The sequence below is a fragment of the Anser anser genome (assembly GCF_964211835.1).
Source record: "Anser anser genome assembly, contig: HAP1_SCAFFOLD_278, whole genome shotgun sequence".
Lineage (NCBI taxonomy): Eukaryota > Metazoa > Chordata > Aves > Anseriformes > Anatidae > Anser > Anser anser.
The window spans coordinates 71,023-86,348 of record NW_028153680.1 but is presented as its reverse complement, the minus strand read 5'-3'; the positions used below and the strand labels follow the sequence as shown (position 1 = coordinate 86,348).

The window sequence follows — 15,326 nt, the reverse complement described above, 5'->3', positions numbered from 1 at the left end:
GACTCAGACACCACCTTTAGGATTTGCTATTCATAAAATACAACCAGGAGACAAGGTCTTAATAAAAACCTGGAGAGAAGAATCATTGAACCCCCGATGGGAGGGACTGTACCTTGTTTTACTTACTACTGAAACAGCTGTGAGAACAGCAAGAAGGGGTTGGACCCACGCATCCAGAATAAAAGGACCAATAACTACCGAAGCCTGGAGGGTTGAGTCCACTCCTGGGGAACTGAAACTGAGACTAAAGAGGAACTGATATCCCAGCAATGAGGTTCTGCATGAATTAAGGGCACTGGATAAAGAGGACAAGGCTGAAGGGAGGAAAGGGAGAAGGCAAGACCGGGGTAGGACCCTCCACTGCGGCGTGTATGGTCTACCGAGGGAGGCAACCCCTATGGGTATTGACCGCCGAGTGAGAGTGCCTCGACCGGACTTCTCCCACACCAAGATCAGTTTGTCCTGAGAAAAATAACATGAGAACCTTTTAAACCCATAATAAAATTGTGATTAGTTTTTCCAGGAGCTGGATCACCCTGAAGGGCTGAATGGTAACACAAGCTCTGAAAGCGGGCCCAACCCCCTGATTGAAGGCGCTTCCCACACTCTCAAGATTGGACGGCGAAAAAGGCTTATAATATGACAGGTCGCCAAAGAGAACTGAATTGTGACTGTAAGTGGAAACCCAACGTGGGAGCTTGGAAGCGTGCATATACGAGTACAAACGGGGCAGACATTGTAACAGGACCACTCGGTAACAAGGACACTCTGTATTATCACGCCCCAAAGGGTAAAGATGGATGGGATGGTCCTTTTCCAAACGACGTGGGCCCTAAAGGGACATTATTGGGTGTGTGGCAAACATGCTTACAAGAGGCTACCTGGAAACTGGTCGGGAATATGCTATGGGGGGTACATAAGACCCTTGTTCTTTTTATTGTCACAAACACAAGGAAATCATTTAGGAATAAGATTATATGATGACTTGAACAGAGTAAAACGATCTATTGATACTTCCTTATCCGGGGATAGTGCCCAAAAATGGGGAAAGGATGAATGGCCTCCTGAAAGAATCATACAGCATTATGGGCCAGCTACCTGGAACCCGAATGAGTTGGTATCAGGAGCCCGAGAACCTATTTATAATTTGAACCGAATAATTAGGTCGCAAGCTATCCTCGAAGTTGTAACCAATTAAACAGCGACGACCTTGGATCTTCTGGCTGATCAATCCACTCAGATGAGGAATGCTATCTTTCAACGTAGAATGGTCTTAGACTATTTACTAGCAGAAGAAGGGGGAGTGTGTGGAAAACTGAACGATTCTAATTGTTGTTTACAAATTGATGATAATGGAAAAGTGGTTAAGCAGATAACAAAAGAAATTAAAAAGCTAGCCCACGTCCCAGTACAAACTTGGAAGGGTATGGATTGGGATTTCTTTTCATGGTTGCCCGGTGGACCATGGGTTAAAAGGACCATGTGGTGTAATGACATTATTGTTTATACCTTGTATGATACCTTGCTTTACGTTGTTGATACGGCGGATAATAAATAGCACCCAGTTTGTGATGACTTTGGGAGAGAAAAGGTGATGTGTCGATAATGATGCTTAAGAAATGGACACCCCGAGAACTGACTGATGAAATCCAACTGCTACTAACAAAAGTTGAAGAAGAGACACGAATTGATGATATTAAAAAAAAAAAAGGGAGGAATTGTAAGGAATAGTCCAGCAATTCGTGCCACTAAGGGGTGTGAAGGGTTAACATCGAGGCCTGGGTTTAGGCGAGAAGAGAACAAAGGGATTTCTTCAGAGAAAAACTGCTGACTTTGCACGGACGTGCAGTAACTTCTGACAGCCGGCCAAGAGACCACTAGATAAGGAGGAAGAATATGAGCCTCCCTGTCCGAGCGGCCCCCGAGAAACTAACAGAGACTGATAAGCAGGCGCACCTGGGAGGACTTCGGATTCGGGAAACCAATTATAATAACCCTGCCTCTTCTAGAAGTAGTAATGAATATGTATTAGCCTAGGAGCATAAAAACCAGCCGCCTTACGTAACAGGTGTGCGTCCTGGTGGAGCAGAGACTCCCGGCGCACCCAGCGCTGTTTGCTTGCCTCTATTCATTTAATAAATTGTAAACTTTGATTGTAATCCTATTTGGGACCCAGTCATTTATAACATCAACTCTTGACTTTAATTTGTGTATGCCATTGTTTTGACTGTAATCTTTTCAGATGATGAAGCTGTAGGGGCGGGAGGGAGCAAAATAATTATTCTAGCGTTGTGGACCAAACATGCTGCCAGGAGTGGTGGTGGTGGGGTCAGCCCACCCGGCCTTACTTTCAATTATCAGGGATGATAAAATGGTGTGAAAAGCAGCAGCTCTGCGATACGGCTACGCTACCCCCACTCCCTTCTCTTGTGCTGTACCAAAGTTCCCCCAAGCTTTGGTTGGTGCTTTTTGCTGGTGACAGTAGGACTCCAGGGCGAGTAGTCGGGACTCTCCTGCAGTAACTGGGTCAATTAAGGGTTGGTTTAAGTGCCTCCTGGTTTTTAAAACTGCTCCCCTGAGCTGCTGGCTCTGCTGCCTGCTACAGCAAATGTTCGGGTGCCATCAGCGTCGCACTTGGGCGTGGGCACTGACCCTGCGGAGGAGAGCTGAGACTCGCGTGTATTGTGTACCCTGCCGCCAGTGATCGTTTTCCCCTAGCAGATCTATTTTGAATCATTTCCCTAAATTTTAGAGGAACTTTAGGCTCTTTGTGCTATGATTTGTGAAGCTGTAGGGGCCCTCAGGCATTTGCTGCTGGCAGAGGAAAACCGCTTGTCGAATTTGTTGTAAATACTTTCTGTTTGGACAACAACGCCTGTGTGTGTGTGTGTGCGTGTGCGTGTGTGTGCGCGTGCGTGCTTTGACGACCCCCTGCGACGCCCCAGCTCCGCGAGGGAAGCTTTGAAGCGGCTCTGGGAAAACCTCTGTGGCAGAAACCGCTGCTAGTGACTTGCGGAAAAGGGACTCCACAATCAGTGAGATTGTAAAGTAGGTATGTTTATTCAGCGCTGGGCAGCACGGGAGGTCGTGGGCATGAAGATTGATGACTCTTCCTCGTCACCGCTAGTTGACCTCTTGTCTTTGCACAGACTCAGTTGCTCCTTGGCTCTTGTCCATCTGCAGGACCAGTTTCTCCCAGTTTCTTAAGATAGGCTCACTCTCTTATTAGGAGACTGACCTTGGTAAGGGGCCCAAGGCTTCTTGCTTTAGTTAATTGGCACAATGCACCATAGTTAGCAAAGACGCTAAGTAGCATCCTAGTTTAACGCTGTCAGCGCTCTATCTCTACTTGATAAGATTCTCCTAACTCCCTCTCTCACTGGAGCCCACGCAGCCCTCCGTCCTGCCGAAGGACTTCACGGGGACTTCTGCCGGCTCCGGGTGTCCGCACACAGACAGAAATGGCTTTGAGAGAAAACAATCAGGAGGAGGAGAGCTCAGAGACTGCGACCGGCTTCGGCCACCTTCCCCTCGCTTTCCCTCTCCGTGTTCAAACCGAGCACTGTTCTGCCGTCAACCTTCGCTGCCTCTGCCCGCGGCGCTGGGCTTTCGCGTGTGCCATTGCTCCTCTACATATTTTATCCTTCCTTTTGTAAGGAATGGTCCAGCAATTCGTGTCACTAAGGGATTTGAAGGGTTAACATCGAGGCCCGGGTCTAGGTGATAAGAGAACAAAGGGGTTTTTAGGGAAAAGTGCTGACTACTGCAGGGGATGTTGCTAGAGTTTCTGAAATCCGGCGCAGAGGCTCCCAAACGAGGAGGAAGGGGGAGCTGAAGGACAATTGAAGGACAAAAGCCTGGGAGGAAGACAACCAGCATTCAGCCCGAGCAAGCCCCGAGAGACCACCAGAGACTGGTACGCAGGCGCCCCTGGGAGGGGTTTCGGATTCCGGAAACCAATTCTAATAACCCTGCCTCTTCTCGAAGTAGTAATGAATATGTATTAGCCTGGGAGCATCAAAACCAGCCGCCTTAAGTAACAGGTGTGCGTCCTGGGGGAGCAGAGACTCCCGGTGATTAGGGAAGCTGAGGCGATTCCAGATAAGAAAGGGTTAAGAATGAAACTATTAAAGGAGAACAGAACATTAGGTGTAGGGCAGGAAACAGATGTACGGACAATGTATCTCGAAATAGGACATATACGGGCAATATATCTCGAACAAGACATTGGAATCCAAGATAAGAAAATAATGAGCAGAAGATTCGAAGAAAAAACAGTCCTTGCGGTTAGGAAGAAAGCTAAATCAGCAGAATCCTGACCAAGGGTGAAAAGTACACTGTGAGGAAGACTTATGGCCTTCCTCTCTGAGACCACCGACCACAGCTCGACGACCCCTGCCCAAGACCACTGAGAGGATCTGCGCAGGCGCAGGACACAAAAAACTGATTAGCATGAGAAGCGAGAGTAGGCGGGGTTAGATAATGAATATGTATAGGCGTTAATAAAATATTAATCACTGTGATGTATAAATTTGGGACGGCTTTTCACTTCGGGATGCACGATAGGCGGAAAGATCCCCCGTGCATCCGGCGCCGTCAATAAAGAATAAATCACTTAAAGAAATTGGATTTATGATCTTTGAATCAATCTGGCGACCCAGATGGGACTTCTTCTCTGTCGGACCGCAGGACCCGCTGGGAACAGGACTCCCTAGGGTACCCCCGGGATTTCCCGGAGGGACTCCTCGACTCAACGGATCACTGCGGAGGCAGACACGGACCCCATCATTGTAAGTGATTATATTCTTTATTTTGGTTTATTTGGTTGACCGGTCAATTGGGGTCGTCTGTAAGTCGGAAAGTAAAAGTTTTCTGCAGGACGGCATTTGGTTTTTTGGAAAGCACTGAGTTGCTGTTGGGAAACAAATAACCTTTGCATGCGAGGTTAGTGTTACGTTGTGTTTAAATGTGGAACTTGACCTTGGCTATTGTCTTTGGGATTTTGATTGTACACTTTATAACGTTACTAGGATCTTGGTGTTATTGTGGAAAGCTGCCGGCTTGTATTGTGTAACAAGAAACATTCTGAACTGTAACATGGGGGGGCAGCAGAGTAGTGGGATTCCAAAGAAAAGCCCGTTGGGATGTATCTTGAGTCATTGGAAAAATATAGGGGGATCCCCCGGTGGAACTGAAAATAAGAAAACGTTGATAAAATATTGTAATCAATGGTGGCCACTTTATAAGTTGGATTGTGAGGGAAATGGCCACTGAATGGAACCTTAAATTATAATACTTTACTACAGTTAATGTTGTTTCTAAGGAGAGAGGGAAAGTGGGATGAGGTGTCATACGCAGATATGTTTTTCACTTTGAGAAACCACCCGGAATGGCAGAAGGAGTGTGGAATTAACTTAGCCCCACAGGATCCTTTGATCCTGGCAATAGAAAAGGATATGAAGAAGGAAGGGGCAGGAAAAATGAAAAGATGTTGTTCGGCGTGCAGTATCGGGCAGAGATGTTTGAAATTGAATGAGTCAGAGGAGAGAATGGAGGATTATGTCCTCCCGCCCCAGATAATAGAACAAGGCGTGGGGGCGAGACCAGGAAACGGCAGAATAGATAAGAAAAATGAGAGTTGGGGGAATGGAGACTTTACCCCGATCACGGCTCGAACCCGAAGTAAGGTCGGGCCCGTTATTCAAGCCCCGTTACGACAGGCTATGGGGGCTAACGGACCAGCTCGGATAAAAGTACCTTTCACAACTGCCGAGTTAGATTCACGGAAGGAAGCTGTGAAAGGATACCGGGATGATCCAGAATCAGTGGCCCGGAGGTTTGAGCTGATTGTAAAGAATTTAGATCCCGATTGGAAAGATATAGAGATAATGCTGGCAGCATTATCGGAAACTGGAAAAGCAACTGGTAATTAAGAATGCACAAACTCAAGTACAGACCCAGGTAACGTCAGTTTTACCTGGAACTGTGGAGGTATATGTGCCCAGAGTGGACCCAAACTGGGACTATAATGATGAGGGTGATTATAGGTTATTAAAAAGATATCAGGAATGGATTAGGATCGCCTTGGAAAGTGCGATACCAAAGTCTGTAAACTGGTCTAGGTTATATACCATAAAACAGGGGCAAACTGAGACCCCGTCAGAATTTCTCGATCGGCTAAGGACAGCAACGCAAAAATTTACAACGATAGACCCCTCTTCTGAGGAAGGTAAAGTCCAGCTAGTATCATTGTTCTTGGGTCAGTCTGCGGACGATATAAGGCGGAAGCTTCAGAAAATGAAAGAGCCGGATGTGAGAGATTTAGAAAGGCTGGTGGAAGAGGCATGGAGGGTATTTAGGAATCGAGAAGGGAATGAGAAACAAAGGCTGGGTAGGGCTATTGCTGCGGCAACTGTTGCGGCCTTACAGAGGCAAGAAGAACCTTTTCGGGGAAAAGGAAGAGGGAATGGGATAAGGGGAAGGTCAGTAAAGCCTCCCCTGAGACCGAATCAGTGTGCATATTGTAGGGAAGTGGGTCATTGGAAAAGGGAATGTCGGAAACAATGGGAGAAGAACAGGTTGATGGTAGCTAGTGTATCTCCCGACCAATGAAGTGGACCGGGGGATTCTACCCTAGCAGATCCGCTGGTTAAAATTAAGCTAGGGAAATCAGGACAGGAAGTGGAGTTTTTAATTGACACAGGAGCGACTTATTCTGTGTTAAACCAGAAATTGATACCAGAGGATGAGGATTTTGTGACGGTGATAGGAGCTACAGGCCAGCACGAGAAAGCCTTTTTCCTAAGGCCTTTAAAATATAAGTTCGGGAAACAGATGGGAATACATAGGTTTTTATATTTACCAGGATCCCCGAAGTCTTTGCTGGGGCGAGATTTACTAGAACAATTAGAAGCGGAAATTGTCTTTGAAAAAGGGAAGGTGGGGTTAAAGGTGAGAGAAGAAAAGCTGATAACCGCGCTAAGCTTAACGCTGATACAAGCAGACCCCATCGGTAAAGTACCTTCGGAGATTTTAGACCAAGTTTACCCAGGAGTCTGGGCTACTGACATCCCTGGGCGAGCCAAAAATGCAGCCCCGATAGTGGTGAGATTAAAGCCAGGGGAAAGGCCAGTTAAGATTAAGCAATATCCCCTAAGATTAGAAGACAGGAGAGGAATTAAGGGGATAGTGGATAAGTTTTTAAAACATGGACTGCTGGTTGAGTGTGAATCTGAAATATAATACTCCTATACTACCAATTAAGAAGCCAGATGGGAAGAACTATAGATTAGTGCAGGATTTAAGAGCTATAAATAAGATCACTGAAGATATACACCCTGTGGTAGCCAACCCGTACACATTACTGACTAAATTAAAAGATAATTTAGTTTGGTTTACCGTACTGGATTTAAAAGATGCCTTCTTCTGCCTGACTTTAGCCCCAGAAAGTCAGAAGCTTTTTGCTTTTGAATGGGAAAATCCAGACTCAGGACGAAAGGCTCAATTGACCTGGACCGTATTGCCGCAGGGATTCAAAAACAGCCCCACGATTTTTGGGAATCAACTAGCAAAAGAGCTTGAGGTTTGGGAGGCCCCAAACACCGAAGGAGTTCTGCTGCAATACGTTGATGACCTTTTGATAGCCACTGAGAATAGGAGCAGCTGCATGCAATGGACGATAAGTCTCCTTAATTTTCTGGGTTTGAATGGGTATCGAGTCTCTCAACAGAAGGCTCAGCTGATTCAGTCACGTGTAACTTACTTGGGGTTTGAGATTTCAGGGGGACAAAGGGAGTTAGGAACAGAACGGAAAGAAACTATCTGCCGTACCCCAGAACCACAGACCATTAAGGAATTACAAACTTTTCTAGGGATGACAGGTTGGTGCCGTCTATGGATTAATAATTATGGACTAATTGTAAAACCCCTATATGACCTCATCAAGAATAACCAATCGAAATTGGTCTGGACGGGGGAAGCACGGGCTGCCTTTAAGAAGCTTAAATTGGAGTTAATGCGAGCACCAGCTTTGGGTCTACCGGACTTGTCTAAACCCTTTTGGTTGTACTCCTATGAGAGACAAGGGATGGCTCTGGGGGTGCTGGCACAGAAGCTGGGCCCCTACAGGAGAGCTGTGGCCTACTTCTCTAAACAACTGGATGAAGTAAGTAAAGGTTGGCCGGGTTGCCTTCGAGCGGTGGCCGCTGTCATCATGAATATACAGGAGGCTCGGAAGTTCACTATGGGACAGAAGATAACCGTGCTGGTATCACACACTGTCTCGGCAGTCTTGGAGCAGAAAGGGGCACACTGGTTATCCCCTCAAAGATTTTTAAAATACCAAGCAATACTGGTGGAGCAAGATGACGTAGAAATTGTGGTTACTAACATTGTGAACCCAGCTTCTTTCCTTAGTAACGCTCCTGACGAGCCAGTGGTCCACGATTGTATCGAAACTATGGAAACTGTGTATTCTAGCCGACCAGATCTCAAGGAGGAGCCCTTGGAAGACGCGGACGAATCATGGTATACTGATGGAAGCAGCTTTGTGAAACAAGGACAACGCAAAGCAGGGTATGCGGTGACGACCACTCAACAGGTAATTGAGTCGAAACCATTACCCCTTGGGACGTCTGCTCAGAAAGCAGAAATAATTGCCCTTACGCGGGCATTGGAACTAGCAGCAGGAAAGAAAGTAAATATCTGGACAGACTCTAAGTATGCATTTGGTGTGGTGCATGCACATGGGGCTATCTGGAAGGAACGAGGATTATTAACGGCCCAAGGAAAACAAATAAAATATGCTGAGGAGATTTTGAAGTTGTTGGAAGCGGTAAAGCACCCAGAGAAGGTGGCTGTTATACATTGCCGGGGACACCAAAAAGGAACCGCTGACTTCGAGGTAGGGAACCGATTGGCTGACCAAGAAGCAAAAAGGGTGGCCGGATTGGCTGAGGCAGAAGCGCTCACTTTAATACCAGACGGTAAAATACAAACTTTAGGTGAAGGACAGGAACCTAGGTACACACGGGAAGATCAAAAGTTAATTGGGGACCTGGGAGGAAAAGCAAGGAGTGATGGATGGGTATACCTGAAAGATAATAGGGTTGTACTACCCTCTAATTTAATATGGCCTATGGTCATGGCAGAACATAATAAGACTCATTGGGGAGCAGACACCTTATATAAAAATCTGAGTCGAGTCTTGGTGGGAAGAAATCTGTATACTACGGTAAAACAAGTAACCCAGCAATGCAGTATTTGTTTGCATCATAACCCTAATACAGAAAATAGGGTAAAGTTCGGAATAATCAGTAAAGGAAACTATCCAGGACAACAATGGCAGATAGATTTTTCAGAACTGCCAAGAAAAGGGGGGTATCGATACTTGTTGGTTTTGACAGATACTTTTTCCGGGTGGCCGGAGGCTTTTCCCTGTCGAACCAACAAGGCAAGAGAAGTGGTTAAGGTTTTACTGAATGAGATAATACCGCGTTTCGGAATTCCGGCAGCAATGTCCTCAGATAGAGGCTCTCATTTTTGTGCGCAAATAGTTCAAGAAGTAAGTAAGGTCTTAGGGGTAGACTGGCAACTCCATACCCCTTACAGACCACAGGCAAGCGGACAAGTGGAAAAGATGAATCATCTAATCAAACAACAAATAGCCAAAATAGGGCAAGAGACTAATTTATCATGGCCTCAGTCTCTCCCTTTGGCTTTACTTAGAATTAGAGTAAAACCACGGACAAAGGAAAATCTAAGCCCTTTTGAAATATTATACGGAAGACCCTATCAGTTTTTGTTCAGCGGGGAGGACCTGACGCAACTGGGGTCGGGATACTTGTATAATTATTTAATAGGACTCCAAAAACAGTTGGATCAAATATCTAAAGTTGTCTCAGGAACCAGGGCTAGAGGGCTGGACCAACCAATCCACCCCTTTAAACCTGGGGATTATGTGTATGTAAAAGCATTTGCAGGTCGCCCTTTGGAAGAAAAGTGGACGGGACCATACCAGGTGCTGCTGACAACACATACCGCCATCAAGATTAAGGAGCAAACGGCCTGGATCCATTATTCGAGAGTGAAGAAAGCTCCAAAAGCCCCCTGGAAAGTAACGCTGGGTGACGGTGAACTGAAACTAAAGTTCAGTCAAGCGAAATGAAGACACTATGGTCAGGAGTATTTAGTAATGTAGTTAGCAGAAATTTAGTTAACAGAATTGTTTTATTTCTGTGGCTTATAGTTGTAATTGTGATTCAAGAATTGGAAGGTGCTTCTATGATGATAGAGAATGGTGGGTGGCCTTGGTCTGAAGCCGTAACCACAGAGGATAAGAGCATTAATGGAAAGTTAGCTGTTGTGGTTATTTGGCGAACAAATGGTGATCATTTACATGCATTATCAGAATGGCGAAATTTAGGGGAAGGGTGGATACACCAAAGAACTGTAGGGGACGAAATTGAAATAGGGTGCCGTATGATTAATGGAACAGCCCACGAGAAAGCAACGGGGATTTTAGTAAAACCGACTTCCAAAAGTGGCCAACAAGAAGGTTGTATCCGCCCAGGTAAATTAGATTGTTGGTATAATTTTATATTAACACAGACTGTAGCAGTTAACTGTTTTTGGACTAATAATGGTCAAAAGCTCGAGATCAAGGAAGGCGAGAGCCTCATGATAAATTTTACAATATATGCTATACTTCCTACAACAGTGAGACCCCCTATTGCACTTCCTTCCCCTACAACCTATGCCCAAGCCCCAGTCAAGCTGGAACCCAAAATTTATGAAACAGGCCCATATGTAGTAAGGAACACAGGCCAACAACAATTGTTATTTAATCCAGAATGGTCTCTCAAGCGTGTTGAATTGCTAATACAAATTAACATCTCAGCAGTTCAACCAGCCTGTTCTCCTTTCCTAAAGACATCATTAGAAGGCTGGACAATATGGTCACAAAAGCAAGTACACCTCAGGGGCAGAACACAAAGAGACTTAACTGGAATGCTAGGAACAGGATTAGGAGTTTTAAATGGAATTGATTCAGAAATACTAATGAATAAGCTAGCCACAGCAACAAGCGATTTGACAAAACTAAAACAGCCCCTGCAATCATCCTTACTGGCATTGGGAACTAGCCAATGGCAAGTTTCAAAGGTGTTACCAATATGGGAAAAGGCTGAAGACCAGGACCACAGACTAATAATAGATGCACTTAGTATGGCGCAAGATAATGTATCTTTAGCTCTTAGTTGTATACAGGTACAGTTATGGATGCAGGCAACGGCTGCCTTGATCATTAGGGAAGGAAGTGAAGGCATTTTTCCGGCTGAAGTCTGAAAGATTGTTTGGGACAATGCCAATGATTTTGAAAAGAAGTTCCAATCTTGGTGGACTCTGGTAAATTTTACCTATGATCCCATTATTAACATGGCTACTGCCTTTGTGCTTACTATACGTAATGCTACAGTTTATGTTATCCACCCCATTGTTGCACTAGGGTTAAATCATGAGGAAACAGTGCTCTATCCTTCGGAGCATAGAACCTGGGCCCGGATGAAGAACGGGAAATGGCAGTCTGTGAATCTAGAATCATGTGTTACCCGGGAACAACAAGGATTTATTTGTGAGAGCAACACAATTGATGCTCAGGATGTCTGTCTTGACACTGAGCAAGGTGTTTGCCACTTTGAAATTCATCCAAATACTAGTCAAAAGACTGTGCTTGTATATATTGGTCAAGGCTGTGTGTGTTTAAGGACTGCTTGTGCTTTTGTAGAAGTAGATGAGGAAAACATAACTCTACCTAGCAAAAATCACTCTAACTTTTGTATTTGTAACTTTGTTAGAATCATCGGGTGTGATTTTTTATATTCAGCACCAGTGGTATCCCACCAGTTGATCAAGTCCAACAACACAATGTATCACAAGTTATTACCCACACCTATTGGGATGAACCTCACGCTAGTGAAGCAATTACTTAAACACCAAGACCTGATCAAAATTTTAAAAGGCATTCAGGAAGATGGAGAGAAGACTTTAATCACTGTCCACCATGATACAAAAGAAATAAACAGAGTTTTGCAAAGAGTAAAACAAGACACAGATCATAGCTGGTGGGACAAACTCTTTGGATGGTCGCCAACTGCAACTGGGATTTTGAACACATTGTGTCACCCAATTATTGTTCTATTGATGTTAGTTGGTATAAGTTTAATATTATCTTTTGTAATACTTGTTTGGAATTGGAAATTGTTACAACGAATGGCAATATTAGCTTCCCTGACGAGAGTACATGGCAAGGTATTGAGGGATACATATCGTAGAGGCTGGGAAGAAGAATTTTTGTATTCGGAAAGGTCTCTACCGACATAGAGGAAATATAGAAACAAACAAAGGTTCTGTATAAGATTAGTAAGGATAACATTTCATGGGGCTTTGAGGAAATATGGAATAAGTTAACCTCATGGTTACCCAATTTTCAATAGTTAGAACAAGTTTTTACTGATCTGGTTATGTTATTGGCAGTAGGAATATTTGTATGTATGTTACTGCGATACTGCTAATGATAAGGGCATGCAATGCAAAAGAATTTGCATGGGGAAAAGAAAAGGGGGGATTGATTAGGGAAGCTGAGGCGATTCCAGATAAGAAAGGGTTAAGAATGAAACTATTAAAGGAGAACAGAACATTAGGTGTAGGGCAGGAAACAGATGTACGGACAATGTATCTCGAAATAGGACATATACGGGCAATATATCTCGAACAAGACATTGGAATCCAAGATAAGAAAATAATGAGCAGAAGATTCGAAGAAAAAACAGTCCTTGCGGTTAGGAAGAAAGCTAAATCAGCAGAATCCTGACCAAGGGTGAAAAGTACACTGTGAGGAAGACTTATGGCCTTCCTCTCTGAGACCACCGACCACAGCTCGACGACCCCTGCCCAAGACCACTGAGAGGATCTGCGCAGGCGCAGGACACAAAAAACTGATTAGCATGAGAAGCGAGAGTAGGCGGGGTTAGATAATGAATATGTATAGGCATTAATAAAATATTAATCACTGTGATGTATAAATTTGGGACGGCTTTTCACTTCGGGATGCACGATAGGCGGAAAGATCCCCCGTGCATCCGGCGCCGTCAATAAAGAATAAATCACTTAAAGAAATTGGATTTATGATCTTTGAATCACCGGCGCATCCAGCGCTGCTTGCTTGCCTCTATTCGTTTAATAAATTGTAAACTTTGATTGTAATCCTATTTGGATTTATAACAGCCATTTATAACACTTTCTATATTTGTATTTTATTTAAGGCTGTCTTGCCCCCCTCCCCCCCCAGCCTCGCTGCTCGCCAATAAAGCTGGCGCAGGGGCTAAAGGATTTGAAGGGCCTGCTTGTACACCTAAGGGATTTGAGGGCCTGCTTGTACACCTTTGGGGACTGCCTCTTTTGGGGGGGGGGTGGTGTTAGGAGCTGCTTGTATACTTTTTTAGGCATTCCTCTGAGAGGGGGTTGGGAGCTTCGTGTATACTGGGGGGGGAGGGCCTCCCTCGAGGTGGAAGGGGAGGGGTTGGAGCGTTTCTACACTGTAGGGGCCTGCCTGTACACTTTTGGGGCCTGCCTTGGAGGGGTTGGGAACTGCTTGTACACCTTTGGGGCCTGCGTCTGCGCGGGGCGGGGGGGGTTGGGGAGTTGGAGCTGGTTTTAACCTTTCGGGCTTGCATCTGGAGGGGGTTGGGGCCTGCCTTTGGGGGGGTGGTTGTGAGCTGCTTGTATACTGTAGGGGCCTGCTTGTACACCTTTAGGGCCTGCGTCTGGGGGGGGGTGGGAGCTGCTTGTACACTGTTAGGGCCTGCCTTGGGGGAGGGGTTGGGGCATGTGCCTTGGGGGCATGGGGTTGGGAGCTGCTTCTACGCTGTAGGGGTCTGGGTCTTGGGGGGTTGGGGCTGTTTGTACACCTTTGGGGCGTGCCTCTGGGGAGGATGGGGAGTTGCTTGTACACCTTTGGGGCCTGTGTCTGGGGGGGGGTTGGGGCCTGTGCCGGGGGGGTTGGGAGCTGCTTGTACGCTCTAGGGTCCTCTGGCAGGCTTTGGGGCCTCCCTTTGAGGGGGGCAGTTGGGAGCTGGTTGTACACCTTTGGGGCCTGAGTCTGGGGTGTGGGGGCTGGGGCTGAGGCCTGGGGCCTGGGGCATGCATCTGGGTGGTGGTGGTGGGGGGTCCAGTTCATGGGGGGGGTGGGTTGGGAGCTGCTTGTGGACAGTTGGGGTCTGCATCCGGGTGTGGCTGGGGCCTGCTTGTAGACTTCTGCAGCCTGTGTCTGGTGTTTGGGGGCTTTTCTGTAGTGTTTGGGGATTGCATTTTGGCTTTGGGATGTGTCTAGAGCTTCTGGGGCCTAGCTGTAGTGCTTGGGGCCTGCGTCTGGGGCTTTTCTGTAGCATTTTGGTAGCGTGTTTGTGATTTGGGGTCTGTATCCAGGGTTTTGCCTTTTTTGTAGTTTTCAGCTTTGTGTCTGTTTCTTTGTTGGTTGCCTGGGGTTTGGGGTTTGGATCATTAGTCAGTGTCATTAGCGTCGGGGGGTTGATATGAAGGGTTAGGGTTGTGGTTAGAGTTGTTAGGGTTAAAGAGAATAAGGATTTTAGGGTAAGGGGATCAAGGTTGTGGGAATAAAAATGTTTTTGCACAGAGTTACATCGTTTAGAGGGAAGGAAGGTGGTATTGATATATGCTTGCAGTGATAAGAAAGCTTAACAGACAACCTTGTAAAATGCAGACAACCAGAATCCTTAGAGCAATTGGGTGGAAATCACGGTGTAAGAAACATTACCACCTCAAAGAGGAAAACAGTCAAGAAAAAAATAAAATTGACTAGTAACAGGCCAGCAGCTGTGTATTTTCTGTGAAGCACTGGATAGATTGTGAACATGGATTACCCAGTCAATGGGGAAACTGGGGAGGGTCCTGGTCACCGAGAGGAAAAAAAAAATTATATAAACTGTGTTATGGAACTAGTAGGTGGCTTGTGGGACGCCTGCCATTGCAATCGTGAATAAAAATGCTACCTCACTGAGATACTTGCCTGAGCCTATGGTATTGGTTACAGAGTGTTTCTAATAAGGTGTTAGGGTGTTAAGGTTTCAGGGCTAAGGCACTAGGGTTGGGTTTCAGGGTTAGGGTTTCCAGGGTTTAGGGTTAGGATTTTAAGGTTGTTAGGGTTGGAGTTATAAGGGTTAGGGTTTGGGGGTTAGTGTGTTAAGGTTTTAAAGTATTTTGTGGTTTTAGTGTTGATAGGGTTTTTAGGGTTAGGGTCTTAGGGTTTTAGT

General features: G+C 45.7%; 1 long non-coding RNA gene across 1 annotated transcript; it reads left to right on the top strand.

The window, feature by feature from the left end:
- Window positions 1–4,061: 4,061 nt before the first annotated feature.
- Window positions 4,062–12,580, top strand: LOC310891650. The gene is made up of 2 exons (XR_014577658.1): window positions 4,062–4,944; window positions 9,972–12,580. It is a non-coding gene; the product is annotated as an uncharacterized lncRNA (long non-coding RNA).
- The last annotated feature ends 2,746 nt before the right edge of the window (window positions 12,581–15,326 follow it).